Below are 7,269 nucleotides of genomic sequence, written 5' to 3'. Positions count from 1 at the left end.
ACTGCCAACCTCTCCAGGAATGAACATGAGAACAGGTGCTGTGGTCTCTCCACCTCCTGACGGATCGCCCTAATGTCAGCTACTCAGACTTACAAGTGTGCATCTCAACTCCTCCAGGTTTCTGGTTGCTGTGCCGTGTCCCTCTTCAGGCTAGCTAGATGCCTAGCTACCTGCCCTAAGGCTGCCTGCCTGCCTGGACTTATCTGTCTTCATGTGTTCACGCGTACTCCTCGCACTGGCTTCCTCCCAGCACCATCAGGGGAAACTGTTCCCCTAACACTTAACCCATCCCCCTGCATGTATCTGGACCGTGCCCAGATGTCCACCCCATTACTAAAGTTCATCCCTTTATACCTCAGTGGCTTTTTATTTTCAAGGATCTCTACTAAAAAATAAACACTCTTGAAAGCTCTACCATCTTAAACTAGTGTGGCTGTGTTTGTTTTTCCTTGACTAAGGTTTTGTGGGGAGAGCATAGGAACAACAGTAACAGCTACACTTTATTGATACCTAGTCTGTATCTAGCACTTTTTATGCATCAATCTTCCCAACAAACTTGCAAGACAACATTACAGGTTCCCTTTGCAGATCAGAGAGGTTAAACAACTGCCCAAGGTCACACAGTTGATATATAACAAAGCCATGTTGCAAACCCAGGCCATATGATTAAAAAAAAAAAAAAAAAAAAAAGATACACACACCCCAATGTTCATAATAGCACTATTTGCAACATCCAAGACATGGAAACAACCCAAGTGCCCATCAACAGATGAATGGCTTAAGAAGATGTGGTGTATATACACAATGGACTATTACTCAGCCATAAAAAAAGAATGAAATTCTGCCATTTGCAACAACGTGGATGGACCTGGAGGGTATTATATTTAGTGAAATAAGTCAGAGAGAAAGACAAATACTGTATGTTATCACTTATATGTGGAATCGGAAAAATAAAACAAACAAATGAATAGAACAAAACAAATAAGACTCACAGATGTAGAGAACAAACTAGTGGTTACTAGTGGGGAGGGGAAGAAGGGAGGGGCAAGATATGGGTAGGGGATTAGGAGGTACAAACTATCACATATAAAATAAATAAGTTACAAGGATATATTGTAAAGCACAGGGGATATAGCCAATATTTTATAATAATTTTAAATGGAGTATAATCTATAAAAATATTGAATCACTACCCTGTACACCTGAAACTAGTATAATATTGTCAATCAACTATACTTAAATTAAAAAAAAATTTTTAAATTAGTGTTGTGGTCCTAAAAGCTCTTTAAAATTTGCAAACCTCCAAGCATTTTATTTTATTTTATTTTATTTATTTATTTTTTTCTCCAAACATTTTAAATCAGACTTTCAGGAAAAGGATCTGTTAAGTTCTAAAAGCTCAGGCCATGGGGAAAGAGGGTGTAAATTTTTTATATCTCTGTGGCACTATATCCACGCTGACATTTGCTTCTTTATCTCAGTTAAGGTGAAACCATGGTGAGACAATCCTAAATAGCCTGTGCAGAGCTGCCCGGGTGCAAAATGATGCTATTAATAGAAGGGATTTGAGGAATTCTCTTTGATACAAACTACTTTGTTAGAATTGACCTTTAAAATTCAAATCAAAGCACTGGTAAGTCTTCCTATCATAATAGCCCACGTTATAGGTTGTTTGACTTGTCCACCGAGTGAACAGGGCTCTTTCCAGAGGTTCAGCTGAGGGGAGTGGTGAGAGTGGGGTGGCATGCCTCATTTGGGGGTTTTGTTGTTAAGGTCCCCAAGTGATTGATTCTGAAGTGCAGACACCACAGCCCTAGTCACAGGTTCTCAGCCAACAGCTTTCGTGTTTTCTATTTTTGGTTTAGCTTTTCTGGGTTGTGGAGATCAGTTAATTAGAGAAGAGTCTGCTTGAACAGGGTGAGTACAAATGTTCTGAATTGAGCCTAACTCTGGACTTAGAAAGCCTTGGAAATGGGTGTTTTTAAACATTTCACAAATGTTAATTAAGTGCCTTCTATGTGCCAGGCCCTCTGATAGGTGCTAGGGATACAGCAGAGAGCAAAGTTCCTGCCCTCACAGAGCTTATATTTCAGGAGGGGAGAAAGAATGAAGAAGTATATATCATGCCATATATTACACAGTGTCAGCTAGAAAAATATGAAGAAAATAAAGCAGGGCGAGGGGGCAAAGAGTGACAGGGGCTGTCATTTTAGATCGGATGGGTGGCAGAGTTTTCTGAGAGATGGTGATGTTGATCAGAAAACTGAATGAAGGGACAATGTCAGGGCAGAAGGCATCTGAGGCAGAGAGAAACAGCAAGTGCAAGGGCCCGGGGGCAGCTGTCAGCCCAGCAGTGAGTCAGGGAAAGGTATCCTTTTTCTGGGGAGACAGCCCATGCCTGGGCCCAGAGTGTGGCCGGCAGATTACAGGCTGCCTGTCAGACCTCCCTGCCCCTGCTGCCAGGCTGTGGTGCAGGGGACAGCTTGTGCACAGCCACACGGAGCCTCTCCTGGTGGCACATGCTTTTAGAGGGACAGCAGGATGGCTGGTGCAGCGGATGAGAGAGAGGATTGAATGAGGGAACATGGTAACTAGCAACCTCTGTCTTAAAAGATGAGTGACGTAGGTTAAAAATCCCTTTCTTCCATGAGCTAACCACCAACCACATGGGACAGGATTTAGGACCCCCCCTCCCCCTGACAAGGGACTCTCCTCCGTCCCCCACTGGGGCGATGATTTTCTGCCATCAACCATGAGGCTGACGTAGAATTTAAGAACCACATCAGCCCTAATACAATACCATTCCAATTTGGAAACTAAGGCAGGCTATTTCCATGCCCCTCTCACACAGAGAAATCCTCTCCTCCCTCTCCATCATTTTATTCCTTCTTTTATAGTATTTGTACCATGCTTTGTCTCTCCTGAGATAGAACATTCTTCCCAGCAAAGTCAAAAGATTCTTGACATAAGTGTAAAATCACTACCGGTTTTTAAATTACCAAATAAAACAAGAAAAATAGCCTTTCCTCACCCCTTCTTCCATCTCTAATCCCCTTTTTTATGAGATTTTCATTTCCTACTTTATTTCTGAATTGTTTAAAATGTCTTACAAATTTATGGTTTTGACAAGCCCACATCTAATTACTCGATATTTGTTTTAATTTTGTTTAATAATATGAGAAAACAAAGTGTTGTGTTGACATCTACCAGACCTGGAGTAGCCTGTCTCCCCTAAGTTATTGCAAAGGAATTTGATGCCAGTAGATAGAATATATGTACATCACTGAAGGACCTGTTAGAAATGTTATTTGAGGATTTCCGATGCAGTCTGGAGCTTGCAATATGAGATAGAATTGTAACCCGAAGAGTCATTCCATTCCCACCCCACTCCCCTCCCAACACTGACCCAATTAAATAAATACTAACTAAAAAGTTAGTATAATCAGGAAGCTTCCAAAACATAGGAGTGCACATTCATGCAATTTAAAGTGGAAAACAAAGTCAGTTCCATACTCTTGCATTCGAAGCTGTTAATTAGAAGTGATTGTATCAATTTACATTCCCACCAACAGTGTAGGAGGGTTCCCTTTTCACCACACCCTTTCCAGCATTCATTGTTTCTAGCTTTTTTGATAACTGCCATTCTGACCGGCCTGAGGTGATACCTCATTGTGGTTTCGATTTGCATTTCTCTAATAATTAGTGATGTTGAGCAACTTTTCATGTGCCTCTTGGCCATCTGTATGTCTTCCTTGGTGAAATGTCTATTTAGGTCTTCCTCCGTGCTTTGCGATGACCTGGAGGGGTGAGATAGGGAGGGTGGGAGGGAGGCTCAAGAGGGAGGGGATATGGGGACATATGTTTGCATATGGCTGATTCACTTTGCTGTGCAATAGAAACTAACACGGTATTGTGAAGCAATTATACTCCAATAAAGATCTATTAAAAAAAAAAGAAGAAGAAATGAGCCTGGCCATTGGTACAGTAAAGGAGAAATCAGAGAGCAGAGACGCAAGCCAAGGGACAGACAAACAAATAATCCGGGGATGACAGCTCTCTTTGAGATGAACAAGTGGGGATGACTCATGACTCTTGGTTTTCCATAGTTTTCTTGCCAGATGGTGCTTAACCCTCACCCCAGCCCTGACCTCCGTGGGTGGGGTGCAGGTGTCTGTCTAGCACATTACTTAGAAGTAAAAACATCAGAAGCTTAATGGTGTTTGAAGCAGCATTGAAATGTTCCTCGTTTCAGAATGGCCGCGTTAAATAAGTAATCACAAAGTGGTTGCATTAAAACACTGTGGACCCATTTCCCCTCCAAGTGAGAAGAGGGATGATTCTGACTTCTCTTTGTTGTGCTCCAACTTGCTCCTCTGCCTTTCCATGCCCTGAGCAATAGGTACCAGCTATGTGCATACGTGGTGTTCATTATTGCTTGTTAAATAAACAACTGGCCTGTCTCCTGAATGCTCGCTATAGATTTATTCAATAATCCCTATCCAGCACTGGGTTATCTCTAATCAGTGAGTTAAGTGTGTATGAGAATGAGGTATCTAAAGCGGAGTTTGGTGGAAGTTTGGAGGAGCAGGGCAGGGACCCAGAATAAAACAAAACTAATGCATTTTGACCATAGAATTCTCAGAACACATGGCTCAAAGGAAACGTGCCACCGGGTGACCAAGGGACTACGCATGTTCCTTAAAAAACGCTCCTTGTCGGGGCTACCCTGGTGGTGCAGTGGTTGAGAGTCCGCCTGCCGATGCAGGAGACGCGGGTACGTGCCCCGGTCCGGGGAGATCCCACATGCCGCGGAGCGGCTGGGCCCGTGAGCCATGGCCGCTGAGCCTGCGCGTCCGGAGCCTGTGCTCCGCAACGGGAGAGACCACAACAGTGAGAGGCCCGCGTACTGAAAAAAAAAAAAAAAAGCTAGATGTACAAGTACATGAAAAGATGCTCAACATCACTAATCATCAGGGAAATGCAAGTCAAAACCACACTGAGATACCACCTCACACTTGTTAAACTGGCTATTATCAAAAAGGTAAGAAATAACCTGTACTGGAGAACAGGAAACCCTTGTGCACTGTTGATTGGAATGTAAATTGGCACACCCACTGTGGAAACAGTATGGAGGTTTCTCAAAAAATTAAAGATAGAATTACCATACAATCCAGCAATTCTACTCCTGAGTATTTATCCAAAGAAAATGGAAATGCTAATTCGAAAAGACATCTGCACCTCCATGCTCATTCCAGCATTATTAACAGCCAAGATATGGAAACAACCTAATTGTCCATAGATGGATGAATGGATAAAGAAGAGATAGATAGATAGATGGGTGGATGGATACACCAATGGAATATAATTCTGCCATAAAAAAGAGTGAAATCTTCCCATTTGTGACAACATGGATGGACCCTGAGGACATTATGCTAGTGAAAAAAGTCAGACAGAGGAAGAAAATAACATATTCAGGGGCTGGAGGTGGGCAAGATGTACACCTTGAAGGGGGTCAAAAAGTACAAATTTCCAGTTAAAAAAATTAATGTCTTGGGGATATAATGTACAGCATGGTGACTACAGTTAATAACGCTGCATTGCATATTTGAAAGTTGCCAAGAGAGTGGATCTTAAAAGTCCTCAAGGCAAGAAAAAGAATTTTTTTGTAACTATGTACGGTGATGGATGTTAACTAGACTTATTGGGGTGACCATTTCACAATAGATACAAATACCAAATCATTGTGCACCTGAAACTAATATAATGTTGCATGTGAATTATGCCTAAATAAACATTTTTTTAATTTCTAAAAAGAAAAAACCTAAATGAAACCATAGCAGAATATCTTCCTTTCTGTATTCATCAATCACTGTAGTCAATAATACTGTACTAAATGCAACGATCATCTCTGAAATCACAGAATCTATTTGCCTCTTTGTAGAGATCGAGGGTATGGCAAGCCCCCTGGTAACAACAGATGTTAATTGTTTACAGGAAAATGCTCTTTGTATGAAACGTACCTTCCAGCCATGGATAATCAATACGCAGCTGACACGTACTGCACGCACACACGTCTTATTCGGCATCATTCTTTTCGGGGACTTTCTACCCAGATCCAACCAGTGATCACGTTCAGTGACACTTATGGCTGAGCTTTAGGCCAAGATTCAACAGTGGCTTTTTTCTCATCAGTTGTGCTCATTTAATTATTTACAAAGTTCTCCAACAACAACCATTTAAAATGCTTAAAATGGAAGGGGAGACCATGTGAGGGAATAGGTGCCTTTGCTGGAGATGTTCAAGGCTGGCTACACCACAGCCGTGCCGGGGACAGTGCCCCATAAAGGAAAGAGTGGGGAGTTTGGAATTAATAGTTTGACTCTGGCTCTGCCACCCAACTGCTTCACATCTCTGAGCCTCTGATTTCTTGTCTGAAAATGAGGAGAGCGGATTTACCTTACAAAGAGTATTCTGAGAATTAGAGATAATATAGGTAAAGTGCCTATCCCCGTACCTGAATACAGTGTATGATCAACAAACTGAAACAACTATGATAAATGGGAAGAGAGGTGGACTAGACGACCAACTCTGTAGATGACCAAAGGGTTACAGGACAAGCCTATTCTGAGTCTAACCTTTTAAAGAACTACAGTACTGAAAAGAATTGCCCCAATCACAAGTACGGGTTGAGTACTTACTATGTGCAAAGCACCGTGTCTCAAGGAAAACTGTCAATAAATAACGAGGAGCAGGGCTTCCCTGGTGGCGCAGTGGTTGAGAATCCGCCTGCCAATGCAGGGGACACGGGTTCGAGCCCTGGTCTGGGAAGATCCCACATGCCGCGGAGAAGCTAGGCCCGTGAGCCACAACTACTGAGCCTGCGCATCTGGAGCCTGTGCTCCGCAACAAGAGAGGCCGCGACAGTGAGAGGCCCACTCACCGCGATGAAGAGTGGCCCCCACTTGCCACAACTGGAGAAAGCCCTCGCACAGAAATGAAGACCCAACACAGCCAAAAATAAATAAATAAATAAATTTATTTTTAAAAAAATATAAATAATGAGGAGCAGGCACTCAGTCATCTATCTTACACACTTGTATCACTGTTTCTAAAGTTAAATGAATGGAAGCCACCTCAAAGGCACCACCAAAAAAGTCTCTTCCCCAAAGGATAACTCTGAATTAGGGTGAATGTAACATGTAAATATGAGGATTTTACAGGAAAACAATACAGGCTCTAGTCAGGAAACAGAAAGGGCGGAATTGGGAG

The sequence above is a fragment of the Neophocaena asiaeorientalis genome, unplaced genomic scaffold (genome assembly GCF_003031525.2).
Source record: "Neophocaena asiaeorientalis asiaeorientalis breed wild unplaced genomic scaffold, Neophocaena_asiaeorientalis_V1.1 scaffold118, whole genome shotgun sequence".
Lineage (NCBI taxonomy): Eukaryota > Metazoa > Chordata > Mammalia > Artiodactyla > Phocoenidae > Neophocaena > Neophocaena asiaeorientalis.
The sequence above is the reverse complement of the archived record's forward strand: the minus strand, read 5'-3'. Positions refer to the sequence as shown.